The sequence below is a fragment of the Haemaphysalis longicornis genome, unplaced genomic scaffold, assembly GCF_048455015.1.
Source record: "Haemaphysalis longicornis isolate Haplotype H1 unplaced genomic scaffold, Haemaphysalis longicornis Haplotype H1 scaffold_2, whole genome shotgun sequence".
In the NCBI taxonomy this organism is placed as follows: Eukaryota; Metazoa; Arthropoda; class Arachnida; order Ixodida; family Ixodidae; genus Haemaphysalis; species Haemaphysalis longicornis.
In genome coordinates this window covers 9,516,460-9,544,317 of record NW_027526295.1, presented here as the reverse complement: position 1 = coordinate 9,544,317, position 27,858 = coordinate 9,516,460, and the positions used below count along the sequence as shown (strand labels likewise).

Here is a 27,858-nt window from a genome sequence, read left to right as displayed (position 1 = left end):
TATCCGACAGGGTTTCACCGCCTCTGTAAATAGCCGTGAACGGCTCGTTTCCCAGGGGCCACGCGTTAATGCCACCGAGAGCGAGCGCGTCGTCATCGTTGTTGCCGTGTCCAGGGCGCGTGCACAAGCTGTCGAGGCTGACAGCCTTTCGGCTAGTTTTTGCACAGTGAAACGTCTCGCCGGCTGGTACCGGGTAGGTTGAAACCTTAAGCCGCTGCCCCCGTTACAGCTCCTCTCTCCGGACGAAAAAAAAAAGCGCGGTCCACACGCGTGCGCCGTATGGTCCCCGAGCGACTGCAACCTTAGCGCAACTTACGCTATCCGCTCTACGTTACAACGGTCTAAATGCCCCATACGTGACGGCGCGCATCCAGTTTGTGCAGCTGTGGCTGACTTGAAGTGCAGCACGAGATGAGAACCATACCTAAATTACAAATGATGGATGCGGTAATGCGATAATAAAAAGGAAAGGCTGCCTAAACGTCGAGCTAATGCGCGGTTGACAGCCTTCCGTTTAAAGCAGCGGCTTAGTTTGAAGCACTTGGTAATGCGGCGAGGAGTTTCAAGAAGCTACGTATGCATCGCAAAAGCGCCGCAACTTAGAATTGCCACGTGGGAAAGAGCCCCGGGAGTGCTCCTCAAGACGCTCCCTTTGAGCATGAGGAATCGCCTCACTCTTCGAAGAGAATATGTGTACTGCGAGGCAGCGCATAAAATAATCCATACGCTCTGGCGTCATAGCACCGAGGAGCTTTCCTGCTCACTGGCTGGTGAAGTGACTTCCCCCCTGGTCCCACCGGTTGACACGACAGGACCACCCGTACAGGCCGTTCCTGTTTCCTCCGCATTGTATCTGAACAGGCGAAATTACTGGCTTTGCATTATGCGTGCAATTGTGCACGGTTTGGTACAACTTGCTAGTGCCCGTTAAACGGGAGGCATGCCATGGCGCTTCACCCTGCGAAAGCTATATCCCGTGTTTCACTAGTGTGGGTGGGCGCGCGGAGACGCCGTATAACGAGCGCAGCGTGACATATCATAGCCAACAGTGCAAACTTTTCTGCGACAAAAGGAGGATTCCTTAAGTAAAGCCAGGCTTCATACGGCTGGCGCATTTGTCATGTGCGTTAGAAAAAACCTCTCGGGGCAGAGCAAACTTTGTGGCAAACGTTCAACACAAAACGAATGCGACTCTCGTTTTGTGAAGCACCTCCTCAAAACAAGCACGTCACAACGGGCCCCTGAGAAGTCTCTAGTGGAGTTTCATTTACATGTCATGATTAGTTAGTTCACGGTGAAGTTGTAGAAGTAAGACAATTGCCGTTGGCTGTCAACACATGGGCACGTACGAACACTACGGTTCTAGAAAGTAGCTGCCACACTCGTTGCATAGGCCCTATATTGCGACAAAGTATGGAGCAATTAGCCCTTACGCTGAATGGGCGACTCCATTATCCCGACGACTTTCAATTGCTTCTCACAATTAGGTCGTTAACAGAAAACTTGGAAAAGTTGTGGAATTCCCGTCTACATCCGGAACGTTGGATTCAGATGGAGAGAAACGGCCAGCTCTATGTTTGTCAGCTAGACTGAAATACTATTCCATGAAATTAAGCAATAACAAAGCCTTCGCCTCAACCATCATCACACCACGATAAAAAATACGTGTACATTCTTTAACCACGTGTGCAATGTGTAGTTTATCGGGCTTCCGTAGTATTTACTCTCTCAGTGTGGAACGGTTTCTAGTTTTTCCTATAGCGGAGTACAAAGCTGAGTAACTCATAACTTGCGCTGCTAATAGTTCTTCATCGAGCGCTTGGCAACCCATTAAAGAAACCAAGTTGCTGGCGCGTTTTTTTTACGCTGCAGACGTAGAGCCCCGCCTTCTTTCGACTTGGCGTTCTTTGGGCGAAGCTTTAATGAAGCAACCCACACCGCGACCCCGCCATCGAATTGACTGAGTTGGAGCAAGCGGTCAGAATGATTAAGCACTATCACCTCCGCGTGGCAGGGTGTTACGTCACGCGACGGGTTCTTCTAGGCCTGCAGCAACTCTAGACAGCTTAGAAGAAATGCCCTCTACGCTCTCCGCCTCGTACACTCACACATCAGCTCACACATGCAAGCACAACACTACTGTGTTGCTTCCGTTTTCGCATGGGGGGATGATCGCCGAGCAGCCTTGTTTCTTCAGAACAACGAACTCGACACGCGTAAACTACACCCTTGTGCAAGCCGAGAGAGTGCACAACGCTAATCGCCAGCGCACCGTGTCAAGGTTACAGAACACTCCCGGCAGACAATGGATTTCCGCTTCACGGCGTGGCGCGCCCGAGCTGCTTCGTGGCTCGCGAACTGCAGGCGTCGTGCGCGTGTTGGCTCACACAGCCGCCACGGCCCGCACGGGCCCCTTTTGATACACTGCGAGCTAGCAGTGCAGCGTTCAGCAAGCCACAGAAAAGTACCTGACCATAAAATGCGCTTCGCTGATGCCATCCACTAAAATATTGTCACCTAGACAAAGACCCCGCAGTTCTCTTGAAGGAAAAACAAGTTTATTGGAGCGAACTTGCGCTCCCCTAACAACTTAAAGAATACACAGGCGGCGAAGCAGCTATGAATAAAGTGACGTGCGCAGACTGGGGTCGGCGAATCGAATGCCGCGGCGTCGGCTACGCGCGAATTTATCTTTATGCGCCAGTGTTTCTCGAACCGTCGAATTACATCCAGAACACAGTAGATCAAAGAAAATTATTCTAGGCTGGTGATGTTAGTTCGATACATTCTCCCTATAAGAAGAGATAACACGCGCGGCATAGAAAGAAATAATGAAACACGCGCTTACCTTGGCACACACATAAAACAAATAACCCAGACCGGCGTAGCCGAGCGGTGAAAGCAAAACAAAAAATTACACCATATTCCCATGGCGAACCATGAGTAGGATGCGAAGCATCATGGGGGTTCCGCGTAGGTTCCATTGTGTTGCCGTTATGTGGTTTCATTTATCGGAGCACGAATGGGAACGTAGTGTGAACCCCCCTGTAGAGACAGAGAAATGTAGAGAAATGTAGAGACAGCGAAGAGCCCGACACCCGCGTTACCTGATCGAACACCTCCTGGTTCTCGTCTTTCTTTTTTGCGTGCTGACGCTCTTACCCCGCTTCCCGCCCTCTTCGTCCTCTTCTCTGGTTGAGCTTCAAGGCGCGTGGCGCTTCTAACCACAGCTTTCCAACGGGAAATTCAACATCCTCCTCTAAAGTTTTCAGTTCGTCGTTTCCGTTGACGTTCAGCTTCGAGTGCCTTCGTTGTATCGGCAGCTTCTTGACGTAGTTTGAATGAGTGAAGGACATAAGGCGCGTTCGTAGCACATGCTCCCGTCTGGGTTTGTAGCGCCGTGGGAAGAGCGCCACGTACCTTCCGTTGCGGCCAGAGAGTCGTTGGATCGAAACCGGGCGCCGCCTAAATATTTCTTTTTAGAGTGGACTCCGCTGACGTCAGGCCAAACGCTGACAGGGCTGAAGAGACGCGCATGCGCAGCAGAGTTCGGACGGCGCACAACAACGACAAGGGAGGGAGAGACACAGCACCAAGCATGAGATTCTTCGCATCTAAAACATCCGCGCCATCTCGACGGGGTGAATGCTAATGAGTGGGGCGAAGCTCCAATGCTACTCGGTGAAACCGTGAAACATTCCCCCACACATCATAAAGACTCGACACGTTGTTATAGGGGTGATTGTATATACACTTATATACGCGATGTTCATTATTTACATATCGATGTAAATATATACACTTATATAAAATATGAACACAAGATGTAATCATTTACATATCGATGAAATTATATACAACGATTACATTACGGATTACAAAGCTGTGGGGCTCGTTTTCCATTGAAGATTACAATCGCGCGCGCCCGAGTATGCAGCGGAGCAGCGGAGACGCAGTACAGGTGTGCGCCTTGTGCGGCGGCGGGCCATCTAGCGGGCGACCTATTAACTATTGCACAGTTGCTCCTCTAGCAGCAGTATTAACTCTATGCCTCTAGCGGTCGCCTCGAGAACTAGTGGACACTGCGCGCCGAGGGACTTGCCCCGAGCAAGAGGAGCTTCGACCCTAAAATAAACGAACCCAATGCACGGTTCGCGGCTGTATTAAGGGCTACTCCTTTTCCTTCGGCGTGAGCTTCAGAAACTTGTACCATGCCACCCAGATTTCTTGGCACCGTAAGGGCCCCGTGCCAGCGAGATAGTGCGAAGTGCGTCCTGAGCGACGAACTCGTCCAATCTGGTGAGAGAAAGAATGCCCAGGCAGAAAAAAAAGAGGATGGCGCGAGAAACGTTCCTGTTCTCCCCTAACCGCTGCATGTTAGTAATCACCTGGGCATGATGGTATTTCGATAAATGTGCTGCGCAGAAATTTTGACCACATTAAAGCTGTTCTTCTTTCCATTTTAAACCATATCATTGAGAGTGGCATCATTCCCATACAGTTGAAGAAGGCAATAGTTTTTCCTTTGTTTAAGTCAGGTTCTCGAAATAAAATTGAAAACTATAGACCTATCTCTGTTCTCTCTTGTATAGTTCAGATATTAGAGAAACACATTTTAAATGTTATGACCAGTTTTTTATCGACTCATGATGTTTTTTCTCCATCTCAGTATGGGTTTATTGGAGGCCGAGGTACTCAAACTTTGCTCGAGGACTTTTCTGATTTATTAAACTATACTTTCGATCGTAACCAGATTGCATGTGCATTATTTCTTGATGTCAGTAAAGCTTTCGATAGCGTGTGTCATACCCTCCTGCTCACCAAACTACAAAGACTAGGTTTTCGGGACAACTTTCTGCGTCTACTTGAAAACTTCTTACTTGACAGAACTCAGGTTGTTCGGATTGGTAAATTTTCAAGTAATGCTTCTTTTATTAGGTCAGGTGTACCACAAGGGTCTATACTGAGTCCTCTGCTGTTTAACTTGTATGTTAACGACCTCGCCTATTCTGTATCGTCTTCAATATTTCAGTACGCCGATGACACGGTTCTTGTTTCTTATGCTTCTCGTCATTCTGACGCCATAAAGTCGCTTCAAGTTTCTGCAATGGAAACTATGAATTGGTTTACGGCCAATTCCATTGATGTTAATACCAAAAAAACACAGCTGATTTGCGTTCACAATCCATTGAAAAAAATTGACTTAACGCAATCTTTATTTTTACACTCAGCGGCCTGCTCTTCTTGTAGTTGTATTCCTGTAAAGTATGTGTCCACTGTGAGGTATTTAGGTTTGTATTTCGATAGCGACCTTTCTTGGAATTCCCACTTTGCTTATGTATGTAAAAAAATTCGTGCTGTATCATCTTTGTTGTACAAATTAAGAACATTTATTCCATTTTCGCTGCGAAAAGTCATTGTACATTCCCTTTGTTATAGTGTGCTTAGGTACGTTATTACAGTATATGGTCACTGTTCTTTACGTTGGATAGAACGAGTCAATTCCATTTTGCGTTTTTTGCTGCGTACCATTGCATATGACTTGTGTATGGAGAAAGATGACAATGTATTCAAAACCTTGATGTTGCCCGATTTTACCTCGCTCCTAAATGAAACCGTTATCTTAAAACATTTTTGGATTAATACATTCAAAACGTGTTACACTCCTGCTCGGTCCCTGAGACCGAAGCAACGTTACGCAATTCCTCGTTGTTCCACAAGGTACGGAAAAAGAACACGCCGTTATTATGTGCCAGCTATATTTAACACTTTGCCATCTGACTTTTTTGCGCATGCCTCGAAATATAAACTGAAAAAGGCTTTGAGGCGCATGCGCTAGTGCTTTGCAGAGATTTCGGGAATACCGAATGGTTATCTGTTCTTGGTTGGTACTGCGTACTGTAACATATATAATTTTTTTTTTTAACGCTTGTCGCCTGCCAGGCTCTGCCTGACAAGCCCGTTGCGGCTTAGGTAGGCCTGATTATGTACATGACTTCTGTTTGACTAATAAATATTATTATTATTATTATTATTATTATTATTATGTGTAGTGCACGCGTGTCCACTGGAGTCGCTGCATGCAAGGATGAAGCAGGACGACCAGTTGATCGCCCGACGAAAACGCGCGCCCACGAAAGCAGGACTGCAGCCACAGCGGCCGCGCCTAGTTAGACCGAGGAAAAAAACTTAACGGGAGACCTATTTACGGATCTCTTAGAGTGTGCGGTCACTTCGAGAACTTGAGGCTCGGGCTCAGGCGCACAGTTTGCTCCGGCCTCGGAAACCCACCACACGGCGTTTCTCGCCCGCCCCTCGCACTTCGCGCAATCCGCTCTTTTTGCTCTGCAACATTGCATTCGCTCGCTGTGTACATACCGTATTTACTCGCGCAACGATCGCACTAGCGTAACGATCGCACCCCTGAAGTTCGTTGTCAAAATACAGCTTTTTTTTTATCTCCCGCGTAATGATCACACCCTGAATTTGCGCAGCAATATGTCGTATGCGCGCCTAGTCAATCTATGATGGTTGTGCATATCTATGTTTCCCCCTGTTTCAAAGCGGCTACGTCACTGCCGCAGACTTTCCGATATTAGCGATGTCGGCTACCATGAGTTCATTATTGGTGCGGAAGAAACTCTCACTAAATGCACATAAGTTACAAGACCAAGAAAAAAATTCCCCCGCATTTCCCCGAGGGGGAGAATGTGAAAGTGCGAATGCACGGTTGTCGGCCCGCTTGCGGCGCTTGCGCTCGGCCCCCGCAGCCCACCGCCTCGCCGCCTTCTCTTCCATCTCTTCCATCGGGTTTGTAGTATCACGTGTACACCACGCAGTTATCAAGCCGCTATAACGCCGCTGAGTCGCCAACGCACGCCGCTGACGACGTAGTTTGAATGCGTTAAAGATATAAGGCGCGTTACTCACGCTGATATCAGCGTGGCTTCCGTGGCTTAATACAGCCTACGAAAGTTAGGAGTCATCCAAGAAGGTGCACATCACTGCAGCTAAAATAAGCCGTCCGTTAAAACTCTGGCAAGCAGACGCACGCGTCCAACAGATGCAGCCATTCTGGTGGGTCACTTTGCGCCGCATAAATGCTCCGCACCAACGCAGTTTGCTCCCGAAAAATGGACTTCGTTGGGCGAGGGGGTTCCGCGTGCCTGTCCGTCATGCGGCACTTCCACAAGCTATACAATCCGATCACAACAAACATATCATAGGGCACTCCAGTAACATCTCTAAAAGGCAAGAACCGAATTGTATAAGGGGTAATGTCCATGTCCTTTTTAAGAGTTCGTTGCAACACATCCCAGAAAAACACCGCATCCCGGCACAAAACAAAACAATGATCAAAGGTTTCAGGTTGATTGCATAAACGGCAATTGTCAGACCAAGGAATAGACATTCCTTTCTCGCGCAACCATGTTTTCACTGGGAGTGTTGATGTATGCAGCTTAAAGAAAAACGTTTTTGCATTTGGAGGAAGACACATACGTGTGACCCGCTTCAAAACACTGTCCTTATGGTGGCCAATGTAAGGCTGGCGATAAACCGGCACTGGGAACAGACTCTCTAATAAAGTGTTCGTCAAAGCCTTCCTGGAAAGGGTAAACAGATATTGCAGGGAAAACCTCGCAGTAAGGAAATTGAAGGTGTCAACCACCTCCTTTAAAAACCCCCATGGCGGTTTCGTACTGACTTCACCAGTGGAGACAAGCAAAAACGGTAAATGAAAACTTATGCGCTGTTGAATAACGTTGAGCAGAAGTGGATGATGCGTCACCTTATAGAAGAAGAACCGAGATACAAGCTGGTGTACAAACAAATGTATCAGCCCAGCACCCCCAGACACTAATGGAAGAAACAAATTGTCCCTACGCATAGGTTCCCAGTGGGACCCCCACACAAATGTTGCAAAAACTCTATGTAGAGCTTGCACTTTAGAACGCGCACAGTGGAGTACTTGCAGCACATAAACAAGCTTTGCGACAAGGAAGACATTACAAACGTGCGCACGCGCAAACACAGAAAGTTCTCGCCCCATCCATGCCTGAGACGCTCGCTTGACTTTTTGGAGTGCCAATGACCAATGAGGCCCGGTGTTTCGTATTTGGTGCAAAGGTACACCTAGGTATTGAAGTGCGTCCTTATCCCAAGTAATGCCACCAAATAAGGACGGTTTCGCACCCCATTCACCAAACCAAAATTAAGGGAAGTTTTCCATGCAGTAAAGAAAAAAAAAAAAAGTGGCTTCCGTGGCTTAGTCGGTTTCCATGCAGTAAAGAAAAAAAAAAAAAAAAGTGGCTTCCGTGGCTTAGTCGGTAGCGCGTCGCGCTGCGGCCGCAAAGTCCTCGGATCGAAACCTGGCGCCGGATGCTGTTTCTTTTTTAAATATAGAGGAGCACTGCGGACGCCGCCGACGCCGCCGCCGCCGCCGCCGCCGGCGGTGGATGGTTTGGGGTCGCTTATAAAGTGCATTCGCACTTAAAAACGCGCTCAGTTTTCTGCGTCGGCAGCCGTGTCTGCTTCGATGTCCCGCAACTGTGACGGCAGCAGCCACTTATTGGTCGACCTGTTCTCACCTCGCAGCAAACTCGTTCCGGCGTGTTCCGTAATTTATGAAAACACAGCATTTTGCATTACTTTGCAACGCGGCTGGCGGTGGTCCGTGGAGTGTTTATTATGTTATTATTTATTATGTTCATGAGAACTATCGTAATCATTCTGACCTGCAACTTGCTTGCGTTTTCTGCGCGGAAACTTTTTCTGCGAAAAACTTACCTCGCGTAATGAACGCACCCCTAAATTCGCATCATAATTTTGGAAACAAAAGTGCGATCATTACGCGAGTAAATACTAGTAGCGACATTCGCTGACCCCTTCCTCCCGTGTTCACCAGCATCGTCGGCGTCACCGCCATTCGCTCCTGTGCTCCGCTTACTAATGGGCGCTGCACTCGCTTCGCTCTTCATTAAGCAAATCTGTCGGGTGCATTACAATTCAAAAAAATAGAGCGCGACTTGGACAACGACGGTAAAGAAGGACTGTCCAAGTCGCGCTCTATTTTTTGAATCGCTCTTCATTTCACGCTGCGAATGCCGAGCGGCAGCCGCGCGAACGCAGCGTCGCTCGAGAGTACGCGGATCGAAGACGCACATTGTCACCCACGTTGGCCGCGCAGTGCGGACCGAGGGTTACCCCTTCCGCATGGCTGATATTTACGTGAAACAACGCTGAAATTTCTTTAGAGCCTTGTGCATCGTTGAGGAGAAATTTGCGGCGCCCTCCCTCGTTCTTTTCTGGGATAGTGGCGTGTGTCGTTACAATACCGAAAATAAAACAAAACGAGCCCCTGGTGGTTCCCCCCTCTCCCCCCCCTTGCACCCCCCCCCCCCCCCCGCCGTTGTGTTTGCCGCAGCTGTCGGCGTGACTCGCGGCGTGTCTCCGTCGTTGTGCCACTACCAGCATCGGCTCAACGCCACGCGCAGGCACGATACAGCGAGGATGTGTTGCAAAAATAAAAAATAATTAAATGAATAAAAAATAAAAATTAAATAAACACCAAGGGCGTCGTTGTCTCCCCGTACGCAAACCAGACTACAGAGTATACAAGCCTTTCACGAGTATCGGAAGCAAAAGTCAATGTTTACGCATTCGAGTCAAGTACACAGACTTTAGGCTCTCTGAGGAATGTCTCTCACGTAGACGGGCGTAAGAATACTCGCGCCTTAGTCGCGGATTCTCCGAATTTCTGGAGCTGTTTTCCGAACAAACGGTGCAATCCTAAATTGTGAAAATCAACAGCTCAAGCCAGCAAGCGAGCAAGTAAGCAAGCTCGTGGGCTAGTGAACCTGTATTCATTCCTGGCCTATTCCTCACCAAAAGAAGCAAATATGTCTTCTTAACACTCAAAAATTAGAGAATTTTAATAGAGAGTTTTCAGCCCTGCGCAAACTGTCACCGTACACCATGTCCTTGCGTCAGTGGCACTGCGCATACGCAGTACTCAGAGTAGGTTTTGCGTTTAGCGTCTGTAAAGCGAACGCACGCTATTTCATCAAAGTAGCAGTACGTACGCTACGGCCCTTGCGTGTCCCTGTGTTTACAGCATGGTGCCCGCTAGAACGGAGCACCTCAATTTCTTTATGCCTGTGTGAGCAGTAATTTGCATCTTATAGAAGACATTTTGTGCTCCTGTCTTCCAAATAGGTCCCGTGGTTTGCAAGTTCCTCTCTCCATGAGCGAAACTAACGTGGCATCGCTGACTGCCCGAACAAAGCTCCTGGTCGGCGTCCAGGTCTGTCTGTCTGTCTGTCTGTCTGTCTGCCTGCCTGTGCGTGCGTGTGTGTGTGTGCGTGCGTGCGTGCTGGTGACGCGTTTGCATCCGGGAAGGCCGACCCGAGCCTCGCTCTGTCGCCTCCGACATACGTTTGGTAGCGTGGTGAAGCGAGCGGCCAGCCAATGTTGCTGCCTCGAAGAAGACCGGAAGCCGAAGTCTAACGTAACTTCTTTACTTCATAGCGAGAGATGAGCCGAAGCTAAAGAACAATGCCCCGACGGGCGAGGTTACAGTACAGGACTCGAGCAGAGTGACACCATTGATTCACTGCTCTAACAGGAATGAACTATAGCGCTTGGGGGAGTCTTATTTATACCAAAAGCGCTAACGGTCGAACCAAGCGTTCCCTCTAGATTCTGCACACGACACAAACGGCACAGACACCCACAACACCCTTTCTAGAGTTCGTGAGCAGTCGGTAGTAGCGGCGCACGCTGAGTCCGAGAGAGGGGGGAGAGGAGGTCTCCGCAACAGCTTCTGCGTCCTTCGTACAGGCTGAAGTTTGCCTCGTCTGCCAACGCCGGTTTGAATAACACCGATAGGTAGCGAGACGCGTGAGATCCAGGACTGTCGCAGCTTGTTTTCCGTCGGCTGCAAGTGTGAGTCACCAACAAGGGGGAGCCTGGTTGAAAGGCGCGCGCAGTGGAGGCTTCGCCGCACAGCCGAGCAGTATTGAACGAAGCACAGCGGCGGGCTGATTCGTAACAGCTTCTCCGCCGGGGGTCCGAGATCCCTATGGATAAGGGTCTTCAATCGTTGTCCGGAGGGATGCTTTCGGAGAGAAGTGCTCGCCAGATGCGTGACTCCAGGCCTGGGCTGTACGATACCGTGCTGCAGTTTCTCTGGGCCGGTCACTGGACTCCCCAAGAACGTCTCTAGCTTGGCCAGGCAAGCATCCGAACAACACAGGAAGACACAACCGCATCGCCGGCAAGTGCGACGACAAATCCACACTGAAGCTCTACCAGGCTTTTAACTGCAGTGGTTATGTTTTAGCCCAGCAGTACTTTAGACAAGCACAAAAACCTGAAAGGTGACATTTCACGTGATTAGAAATGTCCCACACAAAAAGAAATGTAATCGTAAAGGGCGAAACCTGGTTCAGGAAAAATAATGCAAACGAGAAAATCAGGCGTCTACAGGTAACTTCTTGTCTTAAGGACTCTGGCTTAAGCCATCGATATTGCCAATCAGTTTCCCCTTTTTGTACCGCACTTCAAACGCATATTGCTGCAGAGCCAGACTCCACCGTAGGAGGCCACCGTTCTTTGAGGACATCGTGTGCAGTTACGTGAGAGGGCAGTGGTCGGTCTCTACTATAAACTTCGAGCCGGCGAGGTAACAGGCCAGTTTTCGCACCGCCCAAACGTGACACGCACGCTCCTTTTCGGAGGCGCTGTACGCTTCTTCAGAGACCGTCAGCTCCCGACTTGCGTACAATACTGGGTGCTCCTCGTTGTCGTTAGCTTTCTGACACAAAACTGCGCCCATCCCACGGTCACTGGCATCACACTGGACCACGAAGGGCTTTGAGTAGTCTGGCGAGTTCAGTACAGGGTGGCTAGTTAGAGCATTTTTCAGGGCAGCGAACGCCGGCTCTTTTGTTTCGCCCCACGCGACTGGTAGCGGTTCCGAAGCGCATCGGTTAAAGGGTTAGCAAGCTCAGAGTACCTCGGAATGTACCTCTGATAGTAACCTGCGATTCCCAAGAACGACCTAATGTCTGTCTTGGTTCGGGGCTGCGGGAAGTCTCGGATTGCCGCTACCTTAACTTCAGAAGGTCGGCGATGACCCCTACCAATAACGTGACCAAGGTAAGTAACTTCAGCGCGTGCCATTTGGCATTTAGGTGCCTTGATTGTTAAGCCAGCGTCACGCAAACGTGAAAGCACGGAGCGCAGGTGTTCCAGATGCTTCGGCCACGAGGCAGAACAGATAGCCACGTCGTCTAAATAGGGCAACGCAAACTCGTCGAACCCTCGTAGCACTTTGTCCATGAGACTTAAAAAACATAATGGCGCGTTTTTCAGCCCGAAACTCAAAACCTTGGGTCGGAAGGTTCCCATGGGTAAAATAAACGCCGCATATCGGCTAGCTTCCTTCGTCAGAGGAACCTGCCAGTTTCCCCGCACTAAGTCAAAAGTGGAAATGAAGTATGCGCTGCTTACTTTCTAGATACGTTCCTCTATGCTCGGTATCAGGTAGGTTTGGTCTCTTGTGATAAGGTTTAACTTATAGTCTATACATGGTCGCGGATACTTGCCGGAACTTGAACCAGTATCAGGGGCGAAGTATAGTCGCTTCCGCAAGCCTCTATCACATCGAGAGCCAACACTTTCTGGATTTCAGTTTCCAAAATTTCGCGCTGCTGCGGCGACACTTGATACCCCTTCGAACGCACAGGCTGGGAAGACGTGAGCTCGATGTCATGCGTTAAGAGGGAAGTTCTGCCCGGTTTATCGGAAAATCGGTCCGAGAACTCTTCTAACAGTGCCTGCAACTCGCGTTTTTGATCAGGCTCCAGCTCCGCCTTCGCTACTAGGTCGTTGACAAGTCTCTTCGTGCCGTCATGGGTAAGCGGCCCCAATACCGGAATCTCGGGGGGAATCTCCTCGGGTATGTTAACTAGCATTTGCACCACCGCTTCCCGCTGCCTGTAGGGCTTTAGTACGTTGCTGTAGTATACTTGCGCGATCTTGCACTTTCCAGGAACGCTCACCACGTAGTTGGTATCAGAAAATTTTTGAAGGATTTTTGCCGGGCCTTCCCACTGAACTTCTAGTTTGTGGCGTTGAGACGGCCGCAAAATCATTACCTGGTTGCCAACCTCAAACTGGCGTTCCCTGGCTCCTTTGTCGTAGTAGGGTTTTGACTTTCTCTGGTTCTGCTTATTGCGGTGCCCGCTAGCTTCTGTGCCCTATGCAAGCGGTCCATCAGCGAGAGTACGTATTCTACAACCATCGGGTCTTCGCCCCTACCTTCCCACGATTCCCGGAGGATGCGGAGGGGGGAACGCAACGAGCGTCCGTAAACAAGTTCCGCTGGCGTGAACCGCGTCGTCTCGTGAGGAGCCGTCCTCAAAGCAAACATCGCGGCCGGCAAACACAGCTCCCAGTCAGCATTTCGTTCGTAGCACATGGCTCTGAGAACGCGCTTCATTCCTTCTCGACAGAGTTCGACTGAGGGTACTACACAGAACTATGAACGAGCTCTACTCCTCACTTCTCGAGAAACGTCGTCGTTAGTGCACTCGTAAAAAGTGTACCCTGGTCTGATTGTATTTCCGCCGGGAAGCCAACCTTCGCGAACACTGACAGTAGGGCGTTCACAATTTCCACTGAGCTGAATTCCTTCAAAGGTACGGCCTCAAGAAACTTAGCAGCAGGAGGGAGCACCGTCAAGATGTGACGGTAGCCAGACTTCGTTGTGGGCCGTGGGCAAACCGTGTCGATAACGAGGCGGCGAAAAGGCTCAGTGATAACCGGCACTAGTTTAATGGGCGCTTTGGTTTTGTCTCCCGGCTTGCCCAATCTCTGGCACACTTCACAAGTGTGCACTAAGTTTTCGACGTCGCGAAAGCACCCTGGCCAGTAGTACTCCTGCAATAGGCGGTCGTTTGTTTTTCGTATGCCTAGGTGCCCTGACCACGAGTTGCCGTGTCCGAGACGCAATAAATCCTGACGATAGACCTGCGGGACAACTGATTGGTCATACTCTACCCCTCTCCGGTCTCGATACTTGCGATAAAGTGTCTCCTCCCTCGTCTGGAACCTTACATTCTTTTTCGCAAGCCCTTCAGTTGCATTGTCCAGTAACTTTTCCAGCGTGTGACCTTTTCTTTGCTGCGCGCTCAGTGCCGTACTACCGACGTGCAGCAACCGCTCTAAACTTTCCGATGTCGGTGTTACAAAAAGCTCTGCCAGAGAATCATCTGTTTCGGCGTGCTGCTGCTGCTGCTACTCGACACCTGCGACCTGAACCTGCAAGGAGGCGGACTGGCCGCGTTAGGAACCAACGTCGGCACTAGTCTCAGCAAGCTTCCCCACCTCCTCACTTCGCGAATCGTCCCTGCTTTCAACCGCCGCCTTCGCTCCGAGTTCGCGAGCCTTCGAACGCGTCAGCGCGAACACTATCCCCTCCCCGAAAACGAGTCCCCTTTCGCGCACTAGATGATGGGACCTGTTCGAGAAAAGATACGGATACTGCGCCGGAAGGCTGGGAGAGACAGCGGCGTCTGTTTCGAGCTTTCGGAAGGGACTATCGATGGTTATCCTGGCGATCGGAATACACACGCTTTGCGCTTCTACGGCCTGCTTTGTCCACGCGCAATTGCCTGTGAACTCGTGTGGTTCGACGTAGGACGGGTGGAGCACGTCCATCGTTGCTGCGGAATCCCGAAGAACTCGGCACGGTTTGCCGTTAACTGCAAGCTCGCGTACGTATGGCTCCAAAAGTCTGCTATCCTCATCCTGGCTACTAAGTGAAAGACAAGCTTGCTCTTTTTGCAACTCGCGGCGAAATGCCCTGTCTCCCCACATTGTAGCACGCGGAGCATTGCGCGTTTCAAAAGCCTTTCTTCGGCGCTGTGCCTTTGCGTTTGCACTCTTTTCATTTTCCGAGCCCGTTTCATTTTTCGTGGATTCGGCCGCTTTCGCTCCGCTCTTTTCGTAGGAAGTTCTGCCTTTCGGCTCTGACGGATCAGGCCTCGGCCTGGACTCTTTTTGGCCGTCTTTCGGCCCCTGCTCACCTCGTCGTCCCACGAACTCGTCGGCTAGCTGAGCTGCATGATCCACAGTATTTACCCCTGGCCTAACTTGCACCCAGAGTCTCAGGTTCTCCGGTAGTCGGCGGTAAAACTGCTCGAGACTGAAGCACTCAACCATCTCGTCGTGCTCTCCGAAAGGATTTGCCTCTTCGAGACACTCTTCCATATTAGCCCTCAGCTTATAGGCGAACTCCGAGTACGACTCGCCCTTAGCTTTCTCGGCTTCACGGAATTTCTGGTTAAACGCCTCTGCCGACAGCCTGTACTTACGCAGGAGGCTCGACCTGACTTTCTCGTAGTCCTGCTCCTCCCCCTTTGGCAAGAGGGTCATCCCGTCGGATGCCTCACCTGGCAAAAGCGTAAGCAGCATTTGCGGACACGAGTCTCGGCTAAACTGGGCCCTCTCGCACATATGCTCGAAGTTGACAAAAGAAAAAGACCGATGTCTCCTCCTACCTTGTAGGGTCGCATTAGGTCACTCATTCGTAACATAGGTCGCTCAGTCACCACAGACTGCACGCTTCGCGCGCTGCCGTCACTCTCACGCCTAGATCGAGGTGCCTCGATCTCTAGACGCTTCATTTCCAGCTCACACTGTCACTCGAGTTGACATTCCAGTTTCTGTCTCTCGAGGTACTGTTCTCCCTTTCTTTCCTCGCGTTCCTGTTTCTGCCTCTCGAGCTCCTGTGCTCGCTTTTTTTCCTCGCGTTCCTCACGCTGGCGCTCAGCCTCTGCCTCTGCAGCCTGACGTTTCGCCGTCTCCCTGCCATTGATCCGCTCAAGGCATTCCGACAGCTCGTCGTCGTCAGCCCCAACAGCGAGTATGGCCTGTATCAGCTCTGCCTTTCTCAGCGCGTCCGTAACATCCAAGGGCAACTCTTTTGCAAGCTCCAACAACTGCGGTTTTTTCAACGCCTTCAAATTCATGGCCGGTCTCGAGTACTGCTTTACCACTGCCCCAAAAATGTTTTGCGCGAATCACCCACGCGGCAAAAACACACGCCCTACCAGCTATCCTCAGAAGCCTGGTAAAACTCAGTGAAGAAAAGTCCCGCACACGCACTTGACCGCCGTGAAATCTGCGAAGCCCGAAGCTGCCTCGACGTCCGTGGTGTTGGATCTCGCACCGCTGGCTCCAGGTGTTACGAAGTTGCCATCCGACCGCTGCCAAGCAGTTGTTGCGTACGGGTACGCGTACCCGAGCCGAGCTCCGTCGCCTCGGACATACGTGTGGTAGCTTGTTTTGAAGCGAGCGGCCAGCCAATGTTGCAGCCCTGAAGAAGTCCAGAAGCCGTAGGCAAAACGGAACTTGTTTACTTCATAGCGATTGATGAGCCGAAGCCAAAGAACAATGCCCCGACAGGCGAGGTTACCGTACAGGACTCGAGCAGAGTGACACCATTGATTCACTGCTGAAACAGGTATAAACTACAGCGCTTGGGGGGGGGGGGGTCTTATTTATACCCAAAGCGCCAATGGTCAAAACAAACGTTCCCTCTAGATTCTGCACACGACACGAACGGCACAGACACACACAACACTGTTTCCAGAATTCGTGAGCAGTCGGTAGTAGCGGCGCACGCTGAGTCCGAGACAGGGGAGAGAGGAGGTCTGTGCAACAGCTTCTGCGTCCTTCGGACAGGTTGAAGCGTGCCTCGTCTGCCAAAGCCGGTTTGAATCACGCCGATAGATAGCGAGACGCCTGCGATCCAGACTTGTCACAGCTTGTTTTCCGTCGGCTGCAAGTGTGAGTCGCCGACAAGGGGGGCTTGCTTGAAAGGTGCACGCAATGGAAGCTTCGCCGCACAGCCGAGGAGTATTGAACGAAGCATAGCGGCGGGCTGATTCGTAACACCCTGCAAATCAGGTAAAGTGAGTGCGATGTTTACGACGGACTGGAGGCAAAAAATCGCGTTTACGACGGACTGGAGGCAAAAAATCGCATTTTGTTCTTGTGCTTCCGCCTCGAAGTGCAATCAGCTAAGTCCCGACGTCGCGTTTGTTCGAAACTGCTTTCTTGATTGTTTTCAGGTCGATTAAAATGTGTACGCGGTTTCGAGCCTTGTGTGCGATCGCCAAAACAAGTAACCTCGGGGTTTCAGTGCTTCTGGTATAGAGTGCGCTTATGCAGAAGAATATTTCAATAGCATTGTGCACATTTTGTATATGAGTGTTGCTTCGCATTCCATTCAACCGATGGCGCCATAAGCGTTATCTCGCCACAAACCAAAACCGACGAAACGCTGTACTAGAACTCTTCGCGCGGTACCGACGTAGCGCGCCGCAAAAATTTAACGTTTAGCGTACGCAAAGGCAGAAAACGCTATACTAAAACTCTCCATTACTGCGCAACCGATCAGTTAATCCTCGGTTCCGCGTTTGGCGAGTGTGCCTCTGGCCCTGACATACCGTTTCTATTTTTTTATAGCAGCTCGACATCAATATTTCGTCCGCTTGTCTGTAGCCGTACCCGCTTTTTTTACGGTTGTTTAGTTCTGTTGAATCAAATTATGCGGACAAAAACGTTCCGTCCACAACTATGCGTCGGCATACTTAGTGATTACTATAGACACGAACGACGCGAAATGCAAATTAAGGCAGAGCTGAGAATGAAGCATAGAACGAAAATTAGGAGGGATTCTTAGAACTGACCCGCCGCGGTGGCTCAGTGGCTAAGGCGTTGCGCTGCTGAGCACGAGGTCGCGGGTTCAATTCCCGGCCGCGGCGGCCGCTTTTCTTATGGAGGCGAAAAGCAAAAACGCCCGTGTGTACGAGATTTCGGCGCACGTTAAAGATCCCCAGGTGGTCAAAATTATTCCGGAGCCCTCCACTACGGCGCGCCTCATCGCCTGCGTTGCGTCGGCGCGTTAAACCCTACAATCAATCGATTCTTAGAACTCTTAAAGAATTTGAAGCCTGGTTTGTCCTTGTGTTCATCTGTTGTTGAACTTTCTGTTAGCCTTCGTGTTGCTCTTCAAGGGCTTCATCCAGCCTGTAAGGGATGCAGGCGCCAGCGACGCGGAATGTGTCGAACGCAGAGGGAGCGGCGCGGTTCCGGGAAGTGGGAATGAAATACTTTATGGCAGCCAGCTTGTTAAGAGCAAGCGGCCTCTTGGTCACGCCGCTCGCGTGAGGACACATTGTCTGGGGCCGCAGCCGCGTCGTCGCGTTGTTTTGCCGGAGTGCATGGTGCAGCTGTGGGAAAACATTGGCGGTACGGCGGCTTGAAGGGCACTCAGGGAGCTTGGTAGTAGCTGGCTCCGGGTCCACCGCATTTTCGTTTAGCTGGTTGTAAAACCATTCGTCCGCTGCGCCTCCGGAGACACTCCAGCTGGAGTGGGACCGCCGTCCCACTCCAGCTGTCCACTGGAGTGGGACGGCGGTCGATTTAGGGGAAAGTGCTCTCTTTGTTGCCCGTGCGCGCGCGGAGGGAAGGCGTGCGAGGGTGTGCGCGTAGCGGCCCGGGATGGGTGCGGCAGAGGCGACGCCTGAGCCGGCCGCCGTGTCCTGTTGTCCCTGCGCGCTGTTTCCGGCCCATGGTCCAATTAACGGGGCATCGCCTGTCAACGGCGGAGAATTGGGGACGCGCCGGGTCGTTAAGACGGATGGTTATGGGTTTCAGCTGGTGTGGAGTGGCTGTCGTGTTTGGACGAGAATCGTGGGAACAGGCGATGCAGACCACGTTCGTAGAAGCTTGTCCCTGGCGCTCGCACGTGTGTCCGCGGGTTTCCGAATATTTGTTGTATCTGTTTCATTTGCTTTTGATATTTTCCTTTTTGGTTGGTGAGAGAGGGTGACCAATGTTTCAGACTTACGGGGGACGCTCCCACCGCAATTTAAACCCGAATGTGGTAACCCGACCAATCAGATCACCAGGGGATGCTGATTGGCCCGTGTATCGGGGGTGGAGACTAAATGACCCATTAAAACCACGAGACACGAGGTCTCTGGGTCGAATCCTCAGGGTATTAATGTGCTATGCACGGCCGGCGTATTGCCGGGCTAGCCAGGTCAGGTTAGGGAGGATCTCACCACTTGAGTAGTCTTAGGTCAGCGTCCGTCGCTGACGGGAGTGCCGCGGGCACAAAGTCTTAGCTGACCTAGAAACCCTCTTTATTTCTTACTCTGTCTACTTGAGTCTGTAAATATCCTGTATATGTCTCTCGCTTAAATATACAGTTTTAAAAACCGTCAACAACTCTCATCGTCGTGTCATCAGTGCCGCAACCATCAGGCACCAACGCAGACCATCGGTAGACTTCTACACGCCACAACATCGGCGCATCGAAGCAATAAACAAAGAACCAAACCTTTACTCAGCCTGTTCGTCCCGGCGGGCGGCATTTCGAGCTGCTCTTCTGGCCTGTCCCGCCGTGGGGTACCTTGTGGGTCTTTCCCGCGTGCGACTAGGGCCCGGTGCTTCGGCACCCATGGCGACGTAGAGTGAAGCTGCGAGCCGTGCACGAGGCGGGTCCAGAACGTTCTATTGTGCGCCGCCATTTCTCAGAACCGGCGCTGCTGCTACCCTGGCCCGATGCGGGCACCCATTTCAGGGGCGAAGCTCCTTAGGGCGTGGGTCTGTCCATCCTCGACGTATGTATGTAGCCACCTCTAGTTTAGTTCTTGGATTGTTTACTAGATGGCGTGGCTACCTCTAGTTTAGTTCTTGGATTGTTTACTAGATGGCGGTACTTGTATATGATGAAAAGATGCGCTTGGATTGTTTACTAGATGGCGTGGCTACCTCTAGTTTAGTTCTTGGATTGTTTACTAGATGGCGGTACTTGTATATGATGAAAAGATGCGCTTGGATTGTTTACTAGATGGCGTGGCTACCTCTAGTTTAGTTCTTGGATTGTTTACTAGATGGCGGGGAGCGTTGTAATAAAATCCGTTCGCTGTTGGCGCGCGCTCGGAGTCGCCCGATGGATAAGGCTGCAGATGTGCGAGCCCGCGAGGCAGAAGCGCTCCGTGAAGCTGCGCGACGCCGCCGCCAAGATCCTGCCGTACGAGAGCGGGAGGCCGAAGCGTGTCGTCTGGCTGCGCGACGCCGCCGCCAAGATCCCAGCGTTCGAGAACGAGAGGCCCAAGCGTCACGGCAACGGCGCGAGGACCCTGCCGTACGCGAAGCGGCACGGCTGCGGCGCGAAGAGGATCTCCAAAACGTCAGAGAACGGGAAGCGGCGAGAAAGCGCGCGTATCGGCAGGCAGACCCCGATGCAGTGAGAGCTCGTGAGGCGTCTGCAAAACGCATCAGGCGAGCTCAGCCCCAAGGTGCCGACGCGCGGTTTAAGCGAGACTTTCTAGACGTTACGTTCGGACACAGATGTAGTGGGCGAACTTTCACTGTAGAGTCACGGTTTTACCGATGATTTCCCCTCAGGAGCTTCGCCCACTCATCATCATTCACCCCGTGGATATGCTGTGAATTTTTCTGTACGCCACAACGCGACATAGAAAGACGGAAGTCTTTCGCCTTCGAGATTTGAGCAGTTTGGCTTGGGAGTGACTTGATGAGTGCTAGGAAAGGTATGAATTTTCTTTTTCGGAACAGTATGATAGAGTTTATTAGAAGCGATAGTTCTAATCCTGCCGTTACAAAGTTGAAGTGTCAATATAAATACTGGAGGTGCCATTCTTCCCTATCCACCAGGCCAAGCAAGAGCTGGTGTAAAAAGGGCCCATCTCCCCGCGATGGGGACTCGAGTAAATGCGTCGCATAGGGGGTGGGTGTATTGCGTTAACGTTTAGTGTTTGGGGAGTTGGTGGTAGTGAATGCGTTGTATCAGCAGCTTCTGACGTAGTTTGAATGAGTCAACGATATAAGGCGCGTTCGTAGCCTTCCATTCTGTGTTGGCTTTGTGGCGCAGTGGGTAGAGCACCATGTACCTTGCGTTCCGCCCGCAGGGTCGTGGGATCGAAACCAGGCGCCGGTAAGTATTATTTTTTTATATAGTGTAGGGGGAGGGGTGCGGACCTGTTGTTGAGAGCGAGGAGGGTAGCGTGATGCGGGAGAGGAGGAGTGGGGGAGAGGGCGCACCTGGAACGGCTGTTGCGGACGCCGAGGCACGCCGACAACGCCGGGTGACATCGTGAGTTAAAGAAATGCTCTGCATTTAAAATTGAACCCTTATAATGTGATTCTGATTCTGATTCCCCCGTTAACATCGGCAGATTGGCGCTTAACCTAACCCCGAAGGTAGCGCTCTGAAAAGTCGTTGCACACCGAGCACGGCCGGGTTTCTATGACGAGCTCGAGGGTCTAGTTGGAGCATCTAGTTTTAAGTTGCATTCGGGGTTTACTCACCGAACACTCGGAGGTGTTTGTCTATCAGCCCGGATTTAGGCGGAGTGTGTCCAATGTTGTTCCCAATTTACTGACTGCATATCTTTTCAAACAAACCTTTACTAATCTCGTCGAGAGGTTTCGCCGTCGAGGCAAATTGGACCTTTATTTATTTATTTATTTATTTATTTATTTATTTGTTTGTTTGTTTATTTATTTATTTATTTATTTATTTATTTATTTATTACTACACTAATCATTCTGCGTATGCTGTCCTGCTGTCCCTTGTTAACGTTTTTTTTTTTACTGAGGTGCGATCCCGGTAAGGTCGTGGCGAGCATCCCCAAAACGGGGCGCGCGTCCGGACTGTCCGTTCGTGTACGCGTCGGGCGCTGCAGCCCAGCGATACACATTGCAAATGTAGAGTGGCGGTACACCTTGGAGATACCCACGTGGCGAAACCCGTTGACCAGGCAATGGCCCCGTGACGTCACACCTGGAACGCGGAGCATGGAGCGCAGAGGCGAGATCTTCCGGAAGAACAATGCCGCGTCTTGAATTACGAGAACATGGCCTCTTGCGGTTCGATGGTTGTGCGGTTGTCGCAGTTGATGTTCTTCTTTCGCCTCTTGCAGCGACCGAAGTTGCTGGAGAACGTTCCAAGGCCGGCGAAGAAAAAACATGGCCAGAGCCGATCATTCCATTCCCGGGATGCACACCAGAGATTCAGAAGCTGGGAAAGAGAGGGAGGAGCTTGCTACGGTAGTTGCGCTTTGCTAACCAGTGCCACCGCGGCGTCCTATAAACAATTCGCGAGTCCTCTTGCGCAATGCCCGTCCATAGCGTGTACTCCGCTCTTTTTCACGCTGAAAGCATGTGCGTTTTCTGCACTTCTAGTCGGGAACACCATTCTATGAACCCAAGGCCGCAGTCATAAATTTTTTTGGGAGGGAGTTATTGGTACTTTGAAGTGAGGAATCTTGCCGAAAGGAAGTCTCGCTTATGCGCTGCCTGGAAAAAAAATCGGAGGGCGTTGAAACTCCCTCTGGCTAGGTCTTTGTATAAAGCTAGATGCGGCGTCCGACGAAGTGGGCGTCTTATCCCGTGAACAGAACATGGCCCATGTCGACGTGGCGGGACCGGCCGGCGGGATACTGGCGCGCGCTTTGCTTTGAGTCAACGCGGTGCACATACGGTAGGGAGAACCGCGGGGTAACGAAGCCATGCCACGCTGACACGTCCGATAGCAAGGCCGCCGCTGAAAACAGGCGGCGTAACCAGGCTGCGATGTCCGCTCGTGCGCTGAAGGGAATCTCGGCCCGTTTCGGAAAATTTCCCCGCATTTCCCCGAGGGGAAGAATGTGAAAGTGCGAATGCACGAGTTGAATTTGCGCGGTTCGGTAATGTTCGCGAAAGAGAGATCACACACACACACACACACAACTACAAAGAAAGAAAGATGCATTTATTCACAGACACCTATTTGTGTTGTCGTTGTACTTGATTGCTAGAGCGGATCTCAGCTTTGAAATTTCGTGTCAGTACTCCTTTAAGCGGGTGCATTAGCCCTTCTCACGCCCGATTCCTGGCCAATCCCCCACGTGGGTCTGCGTCATGTCAGCGGCCAGGCAGCGCGCGCCCATCTCCCCCCGTTGCCAAGGAAGACGAGGAGATTCCTGGCCAATCCCCCACGTGGGTATGTGCCATGTCAGCGGCCAGGCAGCGCGCGCCCATCTCCCCCCGTTGCCAAGGAAGACGAGGAGCGCGCGCACCCGCAGCTGTTGCTATGTGGACGGACGGCGGTCGCTATTCGCACTTAAAACGCTAGAGAAGATCGCGAGGCAGCCCGCAGTGCGGCGTGCAGTGCAGGATCAAGTCACGCGTCGTCACGTAAATGTTCGGGTCGGTGAAAGGACGACATGCGAGAGCAGCGTTGTTTGACGCTGACTCGGCTCTCGGGCCTTGACGGCTCCGGCCCTTGTATCTGCCCCCGGCTGCAACACTGAGCGGCACCAGTTCGCCAGGAATTCCTTTGGGGCAGAGGCAGAGCTAGCTTACATGAGCCAACCTGGCGCCATTCTCAGCCCAAACGGGGCAGCGTCCTTCTCGGCTCCTCCGGGGCACAGTAAATGCCGGCCTCCTCTTGCCCACTGCAAATGCGAGCGGCACGACGGAGGAGGAGCTTCCGCAACGGCAGCGCTTTGTTCGCGTGGCGGCGGTTCCGCCGGTGGCGCTGTCCCTGACCCTTTTGGGCGGCTGCGTCTGGCTGGATGACAATCGGCGCTCCTTTGTGTGCCGGGCAACCCCTTGGCGCCGTCGCTGTTCGCTGCGGGCGCCGCTCTTGCTCCTCTCGCCTCACACTGCTGCGATGCGCGTGTGGAAAGCGAGAGCTGGCCGGCAGAGCGGACTGGCCTGCGGCACATGCGTACGCTACCCCAGGGGCTGCTGTCCAAATCAAGGGCGAATACGCCCGTGTCTACGAGATTTCAGCTCACGTTAACGATCCCCAGGTGGTCAAGATTTAACCGAAGCCCTCCACTGCGGTGGACCTCATCGCTTGTGTAGCGTCGGCGCGTTAAACCTCTCAATCAATCTCCAAATCAAGAGGAGCGTAGAGCTGACCAAGAAAGCAAGCCGATTGTTGGGCACGTTGGCTACCAGCCAGGGAGTTCCCAGCACTAGCGAATATTACGCCGAACGAAGCGAAAGCTTTGGTTCCTTCTTTCTGTTTCGTACGTCGCTTTAATCTTCGCTTATGGAATGATTTCCTCCGTTAACAAAGACAGCCTTCAAAGGTAGTGGGCTAATATAGGTTATTTTACAAAAAAAAAAAAACTCTGAAAGGTAGTGGTATAATACCGGATGGAGGCATATGAGACAGGGAGAGGTAGCGAAAAATGAAACAGAAAAATGAAAGTGCTGGACGCCGAACTAGGGGAATGCCCGAACGTCGATCATCCCCTGATCACCCAACAACTTCATTGTCAAATCACGAACGCCACTGTATTGGGACCTTACAGATAGCCAAGGCTCGCTTTGGTGGTTCACCATCAGAAAATCGTAGATTACAGGACTCGGATACAATTGGTGTATATTCCCTCAGCACACATGCATTGGCTGCCCCATGTTATCGTATACACTGCGGGAGCGATTCTAATAAATTCATTCGCCAGCTCCTACCACCCCAACAGGGTGAAACCGTGCACTCTACTGGAACCCTCCGCGAAGGACTGTGTTGGCTTACCATATACCACGACTTACCAAGCCCCTCTCAACACACTACACCGTGCTCGTGCAGGCGATGGCGGCGCCCTCGTCCCACCTCGAACACGAAGTTCCCGACGGAAGGGATGGCCTAGTGGACTCTTCACAAGGAAGGCAACTTCTCCTCCCGAACACTAATTATCGCCGCACAGGGATTATTGCTCTGTCTTTCTCTTGGGCTTATCGGGGGGAGAATTTTTCGAGTAATTTTCCGACTTTGCGAGCCATAAAATGAGACCATTGCCTATATTTCATCTTCGAATGCGACTGTTATGAGGTGCCTTTTTAGAAAGATGGTCAATCCGCCGAAAGAATGGCGGAAATCTTCCAGCGAGGCACCCCAGCCAAGGAAGGCAGAAGAAGAAGAGGACGGGGATGCTCGGAATTGAGTAGGACGGCCCAGAGGGCAAGTGATGGGTTTCGTAAGCCTGTTGTAGGACGGCCAGAACCCCGGTGTCCTGCGGCGGCCGTTGTAGAACGCCCAGGCACCCCGTCCCGACCATCTACCTGGTGAGCCTCTACAACGTGTAGAATTGCGGCCGCCCTCTCTTCGGCCTTCGCCTCTGCTGCAGATCTCCAAGGCCCTGCCCTCGTGTGCCTCGCCCCGAACCGCCATTTCTTCGCCTTCTAAGACAACACAAAGTTTCGTTTACAACGTTTGGTGTGACTGTGTAGTTGTCACCTTTCTTGCTACCATGGCATTTCACCATCGTGCCTGTCCGTTTTGTACTGTGCCTTTGATCGCCTACGTCTATACTTTCATGAATCCCTATAAATCGCCGTGTTTTCGTCTTCTCAGCCCCATGAGACCGGCGAAGTCGCGCGCCAGTCGCTGCGTCGGTGGGCGTTGCTGGACACGTACGCCATCCTGTTGAAGTCGTTTATGAGCAGTTAGTGTCGATTCTTGAACTGCAATTATCAAGACCCTAGCTTTAGCCAAAAAAAAATCGATTGCTAAGTACGTTGACGGGCAAATATTGAAATGATGCGAAATGTATCTCGAGTCACTACGGTCAAATCTGAACAAAATAAGATAGTATGATAAACGAAGACGCACTTCGCACAACTACTTTATTTGCTACTTGATTTAACCTTCATATGTGATCTACCGACTGCACGTTCATGAAGTCAAAGTATAAGCAAAACAAAATTTCAGCGCTGCCTTGATACTGAGGTTACCGTCGAACGTCATTTGTAGGTTAAAAGGCAAGGTATTCTGGCTCACTGTCTGTACCCCGTTAAAAACACTGATCAAACCCTCACCGCAAAAAAAAAAAAAAATCATCGAAGCCCCGGCAGGATTCGAACCACGGACTTTCAATACACATGTCCGGCACTCAACCGATCGACCACACGAGGAGCCGAGGCGGGCCTCAAAGAATTCGGTATACTAACCGAGGCTGCCCACGAGTAGTGTCGGGTGTGCTCTGTTTTGGTCGCATTTGACAGATTTGAGCAGTGGTAACGCTTGTTTCTTGTACAGCGATCTTGGAGCCGAGGACAATAATGCTAGTGCTACAAGCGATGTAACCACAGCTCGCTTATTTGAGTCAAGAAAAGCTATCGCGCATCCGCGGTCTCCCCTGCGCAAGCCACGGGAGCTACGCATGGAATGGAATGCGCCGCTGGAATTCTGGCGTTGATAACGCTTGCCCGTCATGCACCGATTTTGCAGAAAAGCCACAGTATGCTAATACTGGATGCCAGAGATCTCTTATTTAACTCACACAAAGCTATCGCAGATCCCCGATCTCCCCGATGAAACCCGAACAAGCCACGAATGGATGAGCGCTTGCGAACAGAAATAGCTTGCAATTTGTCTCAAGGCAACCGATTGATGATGATTATGGTTGGGTTTTTACGGCTCAAGGCCACCTAAGGGCAAAAAACGCCAGAGAAAAGGTTATTTAATGAAGTGAAGTGGTTACCACAAAAAGGTAGGTAAAAAAAACGTGTAAACCGAACATAGTAAAATCAGTTAAAGATAGTGGTGATAGCTGGTGTATGGGGCCAGTTTTGATTATGCGTGATAGGAAATGAGGTTTAAAAACGTAACGTCTGACAAATACTCAAACACACGTTTCACGGAAACCATGGCATCGCCACCCAGAAACAGCGATGGATGTAGATGTTGTCTGTAGAGTTCTGTGAAGTGTTTGTGTCGTGTTGTGTGAAGTGCCTTGCATGTGATTGGTATGTGCGTATACGGATAGGGCCTCTCCGCACCTGCTGCACTGGGGTCTAGAAGATCCCGTCAGCAGATACGAGTGCGGCGCATGGGTGTGCCCTATCCGCAGCCTACCCAAGGCGACCTCCGTGTGTCTGTTGTGTGAGTCAGCTGTGTACCGTCCCAAGTGTGGCTTTATTACATGTAGTTTGTTGTCTGTCTGTTCGTTCCAGTGGGTTTGCCATGGTCTTATGTGTGGCTTGAGGTCTGTATATGGTACGGTTGTAATGTCTACAGTGTTCCTGAGTGCAGCAGCAGCAGCGGCCCTCTCGTCTGCCAACTCGTTCCCAGCGATCCCAGCGTGTCCTGGGACCCAGCAGAGGAGCAGCTGATGCTTCTGCGCATACACAGATATGATGGTGTTGAATACAAGATTAACTATGTAGTCTTTGGGGGGTGTATGCGATGATAGTGCGCGAACAACACTCAAGAAATCATTGTAGAAGATAGACTGCGGAATTGTATTTTCAAGTATGTGTCGTACAATCAGTAAAACTCCACACGCTTCGGCTGAAAAAATTGTTGTGTGCACGCTCATGGTTCTGGCTGCATTGAAATTCGGACCATGAGCAGCGCAGGAGACCATAGTGGAGGTTTTTGAAGCGTCACTGTAAAATTCTGCAAGTGGGTATTTAAACTGCAGAGACAGAAAATGCTGCAGTACTGCAGCTCGCGGTATCCTATTTTTGTCACGTTTTATAAAAGAAAGGTCACAGGACACAGGGCGAACTTGCCAAGGCGGTAAAACGTTTGAAAAGGGTGACCTGTACACATCTAAAAACGAAGCGCTGAGATCCGAGGCTCACTCTCTCACTCGAAGTGAAAAAGGCAGAGGAATGGCACCGATTACCGCAAGTTCAAAAGAAATTGATTATTTTCTGCTGAAAGGAATGACCCCAAACCACGCGAAGACGGACGCTGCCGCCCGCTTTCCGATGCTCTTTGACGCTGCGTCGACGCCGATATCTGGC

At 51.2% G+C, this 27,858-nt stretch overlaps 1 protein-coding gene across 1 annotated transcript in view; it reads right to left on the bottom strand.

The window, feature by feature from the left end:
- The window catches only part of LOC144168734 (dual oxidase maturation factor 1-like), a 408,321-nt gene that overhangs the window by 303,770 nt on the left and 76,693 nt on the right, over positions 1-27,858 (bottom strand). The window lies entirely within an intron of this gene.